This window comes from Acipenser ruthenus, chromosome 10 (assembly GCF_902713425.1).
Source record: "Acipenser ruthenus chromosome 10, fAciRut3.2 maternal haplotype, whole genome shotgun sequence".
NCBI lineage: Eukaryota > Metazoa > Chordata > Actinopteri > Acipenseriformes > Acipenseridae > Acipenser > Acipenser ruthenus.
This window is the reverse complement of record NC_081198.1, coordinates 29,217,839-29,230,634: the sequence shown is the minus strand read 5'-3', so window position 1 is coordinate 29,230,634 and position 12,796 is coordinate 29,217,839.

Below are 12,796 nucleotides of genomic sequence, written 5' to 3'. Positions count from 1 at the left end.
TTAAAGAACAATATGCCATTGATAATTTCGACACCTCAATCATAATTGAATGTAGTTGTTGTGTGCTACTGGGACTGTAAACCAAAAAAAGCCTTTTCTTTAGAGGAACAGCACAGCACTTTGATGCCTAATTAATATTTCCAAGTGTTACAAAGGACCACTGTACAAGAACTTTCCATAGGGATTTTCCTTCTTCCCATGTGCAATAGTGACCCAGAACAAGCTGTAGAAACCAACTGGGGAGACATAGGTGAACCAGATGGGTGCAATGAACAGACAATATGTGGTCCATGGCACGGTACCTAAGGGACTGCAAAGCAATGTGAGGTAAGTGTAATCATTGTTTTATGTCTAGGGTTTTAATTGGTCCACTACAGATACATGTATTGAAAGTAAAACTACAGTTCTTATTTTAGCTGAATCAAAGCTTCTTACCCAGTTGTGAACATATATTGTTAATTAAAACATGAGAAATTGTAATTCAAGAATGGCTCAATTTAACTATAACTTTATACTTCAGTTTCCACTAAATCCTTGATCGTGCTTGTTTAACAGATAAAGAAAATAAAATTGACTACTTAAGGGGTTAACATTTTTTTTGATTCAGAAGCTACATACTTAAAAATACATAAAAAAGCCTACTATACAGTGCAGTGAAAAAGTATTTGCCCCTGTCTGATTTTCTGCATTTTTTCACATTTTTCACATTGTATTTGGTCAGATTTTTTGTGGGTTGTAGTAGTATATAGAGGAGTCTGAGAGAAAAAATGACACCAAAGTTTGGTGCTTCTTTCATTTGTTTGGTGTGCAAGGTAATCAAACATGCAATCTTTAGGTGTGAAAAAGTTATTGTCCCTGGATAATTAGGGTCAGCTGTTTGAGTACTTTGGTTAACAACCAGGCCTGATTTGGGCCAGCCCTGTCCAATATAAATCTGACTAACTTTGGCCCTTACCATCAGAGTGAAGTTGTCAGCACACAGGTTCTAGAGGCACGTCATGCCACGAACAAAAGAAATTCCTGAAGACCTCTGGAAAAAAAGTTGTTGATGCCTATCAGTCTGGAAAGGGTTACAAAGCCATTTCTAAGGCTCTGGGGCTCCACCGAACCAGTCAGAGCCATATTGTCCAAATGGAAAAAGTTTGGGACAGTAGTGAATCATCCTAGGAGTGGTCGTCCTGCCAAAATCTCTCCAAGAGCAAGGCGTAAAATCGTCCAGGAAGTCATAAAGAACCCTAGAACAACATCCAGGGATCTGCAGGCCTCTCTCGCCTCGGCTAAGGTCAGTGTTCATGACCCCACCATCAGAAAGACACTGGGCAAAAATGGGAATCATGGAAGAGTAGCAAGGCGGAAACCATTGCTCACTAAGAAGAACATGAATGCTCATCTCAAGTTTGCCAAAAAGCACCTGGATGATGCTCAAGAGTTCTGGAACAATGTTCTATGGACAGATGAGTCAAAAGTGGAACTTTTTGGCTGACATGGGCCCTGTTATGTCTGGCGAAAACCAAACACTGCATTCCACAATAAGAACCTCCATTTAAAAACAGTGAAAAACTGAAGCGTAACAATTTCCAAACTAGAAAACAATAATAAAGAGAAAGCAGAATACTTCTCTTTTTTCTATAATTCATACTGTGTTCAACTTTTCCAACCTTTTGTAAACGGCTACAACTGATAACAAATAAAGTACATCAAAGTGTGAAATAAAAAGCCTGTAATACTAGTATCTTGGGCTTCTGGTGACATTGAAAGCCTGAACAGATGAAACTGTGGCCATGTTAACGTTGCTGCTTCCAAGGCATTGTGTATGCGCATTGTTTACTTGCTTCTCTCATCCAAGTTGACCCTGCTTCTTGAAAAAGCAGTGTGAAATCATATAACCGACCTGCATGACACCGGATCGTGACATGGTAGAGCATGCCAGTGTGAAAGGGGCTGCAATTCATAATCCCTTTGTGTTTGTCAGTGAGGGACAAATTAACCTGAATCAGAAAAACTAATTGGATAACTGACTCATTCAGGCAATCTTATCAGATATATTGATGAAAGTGCTTCATAATGCAAGGATAGCTGGAGACAGAGAAAGAGAAATTAATGAAAATGTCATTTGAGATGACCTCAGAGGCAGCAGCCAGGTTTCTACTATACAAATACCTCCATCTGTTAATCAGCAGGTATCTTTAAAAAATGATTTTTCCAGAACAAATCAGTGGACTGTTCATGGAGGGTGTTAGAAGAAATAACTACAAATAAAGACCAGAAGAATCTCCACTGGGTCCACTTAGACTGCAACGATAAACCAAAAGCAGAAACTCTCTTTGATCTGAAATCAAATGGAAAATTGTGTTACATCCAAAGGTTGATATCCAAAAGAAACTCAGCATCTTTTAAGCTGAGGAAATATCTAACTGAGCAGACAGATAGATTTAGGATTGCATAAAAATGAAAAAAACTGTTTCAAACTCATACAAAAAAAATGTTTAAGCTTGACACCACAAAATTCAGATAACTTAGCCGCATCCATGTTAGGCTTTTAGCATAGATACTGAGATGGGTAGCATTCAATGGGGAAGCAGTAAAATGGCAGTAGGAAAAAATGTCATTTTAAACCCTTAACAACAACACCTTTAACAATACAACAAGGCTGGTGTTCAGGAAATTTAAGCCTAGTGTGCTGAAAAGCCAATGAGAACAAAAATAACATCTCAGTGTTCTTCCATGTGATTAGCTAAATATTTTCTCAAACACTGGAATGTGCACGGCACACAGATAGGCATTAAAATCAAAATAACTTTAAAACTACAAATCCAATCAAATCACCACAATGGGGCATTAAGTCAGCAGGGACTGTCATGCTGCTATAGGAGTCAAAATGGCAAGTTAATAACAATATTATGTTAAATAGCCCATTAGATGGTGATAATTACTGAAAATAATCTCTAAGATGTAAAAAAATGTAAACACTGCAATTAACACAATCAGTGTGGTGGCTATTAACACAAGGTGCTGTGTTTCGGGAACTGTATTTAATTTAAACCTGTTTTTATTTGACTAAACTTTGTGAGAGACATATTTTCGGCCAGTAACATGCTTTGACCCAGAAGACACTGCTGAGGTGAAACGACTAAGGATGTGAAGCAGTAACAGGCAATATTGTTTAATACTAGGTATCATGATTTCAAATGAAAATTCATGATTGCTATGTATATTTCTTTGAAAACTGCCCATTTCAGACCCATGTAGCAAATGAAAGTGCAAAGCAGGAAAGATTTTTTTTTCTTTTGTTAGTTTCTATTTTCAGAAAATAGAAAGGCTTATCAGGTATAACACTACAATCATAACTCTTACAAACAATGTGCAATTTGGACTTATGTACAGCTTCTAATCTAAATCAAAACCCTTTTGACTCTGTAGGGGCTTTGATGACCAAATACATAATTTTAGTGTCGAGAGATCAATGCAAACGTCGCCTCTTTGTGCTGCATCGGATTCAGGACAGCAAGATGTATTTCATAGGTTCAAAGGACAAGCAGATTGTCTTCCATTCCTTTACCAGAGACAAGCCTGTCTGGTATGTAGTGGTATTTTCTGTGTACCTTTGATAAAATCCAGGCGTAAGCACCTTCTCTGCCTTTATGAAAAATGCTTTCCTATTAGAAATGTTCTGCCTTTTTGTCTTAAAAAACAATATGGAAGTCTGCATGCGTAGCTGCGTACCAGTTATGTGAACCCCTAGTTATAACTGTAAAAAGTTTTCAGGATGTGACATTCTCCATGACTGCCTCTCTGACCGTCTGGATTCAGCTGATTTCTGGAGAAGTTAAACCAGTGTTGCGAAGAGACACAGGCAGAACATTTGGAGGAATAAGCGTGATTATTGTACGAAGGAAACACTGAGCTTCTAAAGACAAAATATAGTTTAAAATCTTAATGTTTTTTTTGTTTGTTTTATTTTTATAAAATAAACATAGAACTGTTTTATAAGCTCAATAACCCACTCCAGGAGTACATACAGACATACCTTACTGCATTTCTGGCTGGTTGAAGGCACCCAGGTATTGAAATGTCTTACTGCACACCCTTCATGGGTTATTGTTAACTTTACTCATAACCTACATTGTACCCTTCCAGCATGGGGCGCCTTCCTACTCTCCACTGAAGCTTCTCAATTTCTGCAGCTGTTTGTGCTCAGACAGTTCACTGGAGTAAACTCTACCCTTGAAATCTCATTCTAGGTCAGACAGAGCATGAAGGAACGGGATTGATTTCTCAGGTCATCAGTTACAACACAAGGAATCTGCCAGGCCTCAGGCAAGGAGAAAGGAAACAATAAAGGAAGGAGGCTAGAAAGGAAACTTTTGATTGCTTCACAAGGAAGCGACACTTCACACATTGGGGTCTGAGCAGCAGACTCCTTCTGGAAGAATCTGGAGATAACAGGGCTCCCCTCAGTCAGTCCTTTCACTGCCCTTCGGGTAGTTCAGTTTTCCCACTACCTTTTACATGAAGGTTATTTGCTGTAGAAACATGAAACTTGGCAGGTTACAACACTGGATCACAGGGAAACTGTTAGTATAGTGAACCAGTCTAGGAGAGCTTAAACTTTCATTCTTCAACTTAATACTCCAAATAAAACCCAAATATACCCCCACAGCAACAATATCCCTTCAACTTTGAATAAGTGGCCCAAAATGATTTAACCCCTGCAATACCCCAGTGACTTATTAAATTTGCATTACATTTGACGTATGCGAATAAAAAGCTGGAATGCGAGTAAAAAGCTGGCCAAATAAGAAGCTGGTGAATAAGAAGCCAAGTTCAGCGGCCGAATAAGAAGCTGGCAAATAAGAAGCCAACTTCAGCATTGTGCAAAAATTGCATGGAAACAAGTCTGGAAGTCGTACATTATGCTTATGAGACTTCAACGCTGAAAATCTCGTTTGTGACGTAACCTTGCTCAACTTTCTACTATAACTGAAGGCCGTGCCACACAATCCTTTATTGGCAAGCTTTTCTGCACAAATAGGACATTTTTTTTTTTTTACGTGACACCATTTATTCAGCGTTTCAGATTATTGCCATTTGACTGTTTTATAGTTGTATTATAAGTAAAGTTATAAAAAATACTGAAGCTACTACAAATAAAAAACAGTACCCTTAAATACATAAATAAATAACAAAGCCATTATTTACACTTACTTTTGTTATCTTCGTGATTGGACACGCGATAGCTTCATGCTTTAGCCAATACTGCTCTGTTGCTTAGCAATACAATTGTACAATTCATTGTACACTAGCTTTAAGTAGCACCTATCATGGGTATCTACGAAGGAAAAAAGTCATGTTTGTACCAAAATATGTGTTAAATTAGCATGGCTTTATTATTGCTGCCATCTACCAACAACACTAGGCTTGAGCAAATTCATTGAGCAAGATCTGTTTTAAAAGTAAGAAAACATGAAAAAGAAAAAAAAAAGCATGGTTTTAACATCAACTTGCGGTGGACAGCACAGATATATTTGTTGAAATCGTATGGACTATCGATATAGTAGTTCATAAATAACAACAAGAACAAAATATATTATTATATTATTATTATTATTATTATTATTATAAAAATAATATGTATTTTTAACCTAAAGTACTGACTTAGCTTCGTTCGTAGACTACAAGGATCAGATTTATGGAAGCTATGGTTTTGTAGGAAAACTTGTATATTATATATGTATACCCCTAGTCTCTGTCGCTTTGGATGAAAGCGTCTGCTAAATGACTAATAATATATAATATAGTATATATACATACAGTATATATATATATATATATACATACAGTATATATATATATATATATATATATATATATATATATATGCAGTAACAAGTTTAGCATATAATAGAAGGGTAGTACACAGCGCTTTCTTACGTAATGTTTCGGAATGTTTTTATTATTATTCATTTTTTGTGTAACGCTACGTCTGTTTTGAATCTTTTCGTGCTTTTTTATTTTAAAAATGTTGGTGGCCAAATGAGACAGACTGCACATGCAGTGCTGTAACACATCCTAAAAAGTCAGTGGAAACCCAGTTTTAAAAAAGCTGTACGATATCAGTTGTTGTGCAAGGCCAAATTGGAAGTTGGACAGAAATATTTAAGTCTTGTGTTTTAATATTAATTAGGTTATTTGCATTTGGAACGAGAATTTCTCTGGCTAAAAGAAAACTAACATAACACAAAACTACTACAAAAAGAGTGAGAAAAAGGTGAGACTGTTTTTCTTTTTTTCCCATGTTGTGAACATTATAACTCACCCTGTATCTACGATGCTGTTTGGTGTCTGGATGTTTTGTTTACACTGTTTTTTTGTTTGTTGTGTTATTTTTTATTGCACTATATAAACTGCTGATCCATCTGCAATTACCATTTCTCTGTCTGTTCTGTTATTTAATATTGCATATAATGTATCTAGTATTATTTATTGCATTGATTCTGTTATAGTCAACTTGTATTTATTTAAGATTGTATTCATTACAGCATGACTGTTGTGAATTTATTAATTTTACTCACTGAGCAATTACAGAAGACAATTAACCTTATAAAGTGATCGCTGTGGTTATTGTGTAGGTGCAGTTTTGTTGTGAACAAGACCACTACCAAATTTAAAGAATCTTGTGTGTGGACCTGTATCCTAACTTGTGTCTTTTCTAGAGAACTACTATCTCAATTAATTGAAAGGGTGACGAATACTTACTAATACCTGTTAACCTTCTTACATGTTCATAGTTGAATAACTGAAGGGTTGTTTTCTTTTTTCTGCTGCCTGAACTGTTAATGAAAATGAAAATTAAACGTCTGGTGATTCAATCATTTCAAGAGCATGAAGCATAAACGTTTTTTAGTTTTCTTGTAATTCCTTTTTTTACATAGGAAAAAGGTTCACATTTGTTTTTAAAAAGATACACGCTAGTGCTGGCTACACTCCGCTTACCTATCGCTGATGAAGACTACGACAAAACAACATCTTCCTCCTCCCTCCAGTCAGCAAAGTTAAAGAAAACCACTGCACTTTGATCCGCGCGTGAACTTGAACCTTCTGACTTAAATCTGAGTTTTCTGATGGTGGGCAAGGAAGGCTGAAATTTTCCACAGCAATGAACATATTATACTTTAGAGTTGCCAGCATTCTGGGAATTCACAATCCTAGGGAAGAGTACTCTAACTGCTATTAATTGGACTGACTGCTGCAAAAAAAGATCTTATCTATCTAGACTGGACCAGGCCCAGCTGAGGTTTATTCACTGCCATGGTCAGGGCTGGGCTCCACCATCTCTGATGGCAATCAATATGGTTTTGTTGAAAGCAGGAAAGAGCACTCTGGCAAATCTGTTTGTTCGGGAATATATTGTACCTTCTCAGATGAACAGACAGATTTGATTCCATTAAAGTAGGAACTGTTATTTGCACAAATGTGTGATCCAAACATACTGTAGGTAGGTATTTCCCAAGTGTGACGCATATCCTTCTTATGTTTTTTTTTTATTGTATCCAGTGAGAGTTGCATATAGAGAACGATGGAATTGAACATTGACGTGATGCTTTTCAATGCCGTTTTTTATCTTTTTTTTGGCTTCATTGATAGTAGGGGTGTGCAGATACTCATATCCCATGCAATTCCCTTTAACATGTTTAAGGCGCCTGTTATTAATTAAAACAGAAAGAAATGTTAATTGTGAAACATTAAATTATTTACCACCATTTTCAACCTGCACACAAGATATTAATCAAGATAAAAAGACAAGTAATATACATTCAATAATTTGTTATCACCTAATCTTTGTTTTATCCGTTTGATATAAAATCAATTTCCTTTTGATTTTTTCATAAAACTTCATTAAAACCCGACTAAGGACTGTCAGCAGTTCAGTGACTCAATAATGTCTATCTTTTTTTCAACAATGAAGATGTTTACTCTTTATGCTATTGAAAAAAAATCAGGTTTATAATTTTGTGCACAATACATATTTCATAAATTGTCTAAGAGTGTATTTCACTTATATTGGTTAACGAGTTGGTTTTCACGATTTAACTTGTTACACTTATTCAGATTATCTGATTGGTTTGCTGCAATTGGAACTAATTCATGGTTGGTTTCACAGACCCGGATTAGCACTTATCTTGGATGACCTTTCCCAGCATTAGGTAATCCCAGATTAGTGCTTATCAGGGCTAGTCAATTTGTCTGGTCCCCAAATTAGTCCACTAGAAGTGCAATTGAGCCTTTACGTTTTTGAAAGAACATTTAGGAAAATTTCCTTATCTTTCTGTGTGTGCACAACTCAATAAGTCAATAGATGAATGAGTTAACTCTTGATAACAGCAAATCCAACATTGTTTTCAAGGTCTGCTATTTACAATGAAGCTGCATCGCTTTTGTCAAATGTCATTGTACTCTCTGGCTGAGTGTTGTGCTTTTAAAAGAAACTTCAAAGCAATGTGTCATGAAAGAAAAACTAATAGTTTGGCTGCTGTTTCTTTTTGATCTGTTATTTAAAAAAACTTTGTCAATAAAATATATTCATGTGCTTCTAATTGCTATTCGCTCATTTTCATTTATTAAATAGTTTGCCATTCTTTAATTCTTCTTTATTACAGTATAAGGATAATGCTGTCACTCAAAGTAGGTAAGAAAAATTGTGGTTATACCAGAGAGAGGTCAACTGAAATTATTATAGATTATCATTACTGGAATGGTATTTAATCTGGAAATAGATACCTGCCCTGCAAAATAATAATAATAATAATAATAATAATAATAATAATAATAATTATTATTATTATTATTATTATTATTATTATTATTATTATTATTATTATTATTATTATATATTTCTTCTTCTTCTTCTTCTTCTTCTTCTTCTTCTTCTTCTTCTTATTTGTTTATTATTTGTTTATTTAGCAGATGCTGAGACCTGTTATAAATGCGTTGTCTTTTGAAGGTGGAAACTGAGATTTGTCTTTGTTATATTATAATAAAAAAACAGGAAACAGCATAATCCCCATTTGAGACTGTACTGAATTTTTGACATTTCAAGGCTGCTGTATTCTCCCCACAGGCTTCATGTCTCGTGGTGATATTAGCAAGTCTCTATAGAGAATGAGAATAATGTAACCTCCTATGCAGCAGGGAAGTGTGTTGGCAAGGGACAGCTTCCTGTTCAAGATAACTATTCCATTTAAACTCAGTTTTAAAGTAGCAACTTTAGTCTGTAGCAACAATGCAAGAAGCAATAAGAAAGGATATAGCCTACACATGTGGATATTATTTTCCATAAATGAATGGCATGCTCTTTGGAATAAAAACACAAACACCAGCCAGTTGTGCAGAGAAAATCAAATCAAAACACTGCAGTGCCTCAGGTAGTGTCTTAGTCTTACTAACTGCAGTGGTTTAAACGAAAAGGCGTTTTTATAAAATATGAAACAGAAAACATGTTGGTTCTGCATGGGTCACACAACTTCAATTTGCTAGGATACAAAAAACCATCGAGGGAACTCGTTCCTCTGTGACTCATTGATGTTACTGTGTACCCCACCACCCTGTATCCTGTAGGCATTCTGAACAAAGTTAGAAAAGCAGCCCAGAAATTGAATTGTCAACATTCAATGTCTTGGCCGTCACAATTACAAAAAAATATTTTTGGGGGTAATTTGAACATCCCAGCAAGGAACCAGTGAAATTAGGTTTCAGCTGTCAAAAATATTTAGAAACATTACCGATAAGGCATCAGAAATCTCCACATCCACATCTGTTGTTTGCCTAACTATATTTTATTAAATGCTTTTTCACATCTTAAAGTTAATGAAATTATGTGATTCTACATAGGTAGGAAACCATAAGCTCCTTTCACACTGGCATGCTCTACCTGGGTCGGAACCTACCCGGGTCACGACCCAGTGTCATGCGGGTCGGCTACGCGATTTCACACTGCTTTTGATAAAGCAGGGTTGACCTGGGTGACAGACGCAAGTAAACAGTACACATATCATTGCCCCAGAAGCAGCTTGTTACAGACGCTTCCATTCAAGCTTCTCTGGATTGAACTGTTGGCCCAAATGTTGATTAGAGCAAAGATTTCTTCACCCCGGCTGCAATCTTGCACATGGTGTGTCTTAAGCAATACAAATATGGCTAAACAGAATAAACAAAAATGTTCCTTGCAGAAGTGAAACCTTCACGCAGGTATGGCTCTTTGTTATTTCGTTGGCCGTCATGCATTTTGTCTTGCTCAATCCAGGTCAAAGTGTGTCAACCCACAACCCAGGTACGTGGTTTCACACTACGTGGGATTGTGACCCGGGTAGCCAGAACCTGGATCCGGACCCAGGTAGAAGTGCCAGTGTGAAAGGGGCTATAGATTATTTAGTCAATGTCTTGTCTGTGATAACCTTTTGCCTTTTTCCATCATTCCTAGAAATGGGATGAATATTTTAGATACCACTGTACTTGTGAGATGCCTAGCTCAAGTAAAACCATTTGGATACACCTGAAGAGCAAACAGTAATCTAAGGATATCATGAGATTTACTAATCAACCAGTTAATGTGGGGTACAACACTGTCACAAACTGTGACCTAGATGAAGAAATACAGTGCCTTGCGAAAGTATTCGGCCCCCTTGAACTTTGCGACCTTTTGCCACATTTCAGGCTTCAAACATAAAGATATGAAACTGTAATTTTTTGTGAAGAATCAACAACAAGTGGGACACAATCATGAAGTGGAATGAAATTTATTGGATATTTCAAACTTTTTTAACAAATAAAAAACTGAAAAATTGGGCGTGCAAAATTATTCAGCCCCTTTACTTTCAGTGCAGCAAACTCTCTCCAGAAGTTCAGTGAGGATCTCTGAATGATCCAATGTTGACCTAAATGACTAATGATGATAAATAGAATCCACCTGTGTGTAATCAAGTCTCCGTATAAATGCACCTGCACTGTGATAGTCTCAGAGGTCCGTTTAAAGCGCAGAGAGCATCATGAAGAACAAGGAACACACCAGGCAGGTCCGAGATACTGTTGTGGAGAAGTTTAAAGCCGGATTTGGATACAAAAAGATTTCCCAAGCTTTAAACATCCCAAGGAGCACTGTGCAAGCGATAATATTGAAATGGAAGGAGTATCAGACCACTGCAAATCTACCAAGACCTGGCCGTCCCTCTAAACTTTCAGCTCATACAAGGAGAAGACTGATCAGAGATGCAGCCAAGAGGCCCATGATCACTCTGGATGAACTGCAGAGATCTACAGCTGGGGTGGGAGACTCTGTCCATAGGACAACAATCAGTCGTATACTGCACAAATCTGGCCTTTATGGAAGAGTGGCAAGAAGAAAGCCATTTCTTAAAGATATCCATAAAAAGTGTCGTTTACAGTTTGCCACAAGCCACCTGGGAGACACACCAAACATGTGGAAGAAGGTGCTCTGGTCAGATGAAACCAAAATCGAACTTTTTGGCAACAATGCAAAACGTTATGTTTGGCGTAAAAGCAACACAGCTCATCAACCTGAACACACCATCCCCACTGTCAAACATGGTGGTGGCAGCATCATGGTTTGGGCCTGCTTTTCTTCAGCAGGGACAGGGAAGATGGTTAAAATTGATGGGAAGATGGATGGAGCCAAATACAGGACCATTCTGGAAGAAAACCTGATGGAGTCTGCAAAAGACCTGAGACTGGGACGGAGATTTGTCTTCCAACAAGACAATGATCCAAAACATAAAGCAAAATCTACAATGGAATGGTTCACAAATAAACATATCCAGGTGTTAGAATGGCCAAGTCAAAGTCCAGACCTGAATCCAATCGAGAATCTGTGGAAATAACTGAAAACTGCTGTTCACAAATGCTCTCCATCCAACCTCACTGAGCTCGAGCTGTTTTGCAAGGAGGAATGGGCAAAAATTTCAGTCTCTCGATGTGCAAAACTGATAGAGACATACCCCAAGCGACTTACAGCTGTAATCGCAGCAAAAGGTGGCGCTACAAAGTATTAACTTAAGGGGGCTGAATAATTTTGCACGCCCAATTTTTCAGTTTTTTATTTGTTAAAAAAGTTTGAAATATCCAATAAATTTCGTTCCACTTCATGATTGTGTCCCACTTGTTGTTGATTCTTCACAAAAAATTACAGTTTCATATCTTTATGTTTGAAGCCTGAAATGTGGCAAAAGGTCGCAAAGTTCAAGGGGGCCGAATACTTTCGCAAGGCACTGTAAGTACGAATGGTCCATTTTTCAATGTTATAATCTCTGACGTTTTTTAACTACCATTTTTTGGGTTAGAACAGCCATTCGAATATATATATATATATATATATATATATATATATATATATATATATATATATATATATATAGTATTAAATACATACATAATGAAAGACAGAGAACATCTATAAATACAACTTTTGTAGCAAACAAAATGCATTCCTAGTGCCTAACCTCACCATTATTTGATTAGTGTGGTTAAGGTTCCACTTTGGTATTTCCACTTCACTTAAAGATGCATGAGTTAGAACTATGAATAGATCTGTATCTTGGATATAGAACCTTTTACATCAACATGGTTAAGAGCATATTTCGCATGAGACTACAATGTTATGTCTTGTTTCAACGTGTAATGGGTTGTGCTATTCTATATTAATTTGGATATGTTGCTGTAAGTCTAGGACTAATTTCAAATTCTTGCCTGGAAGTACTATTGGATCCTCACAAAATATAATCTTGGA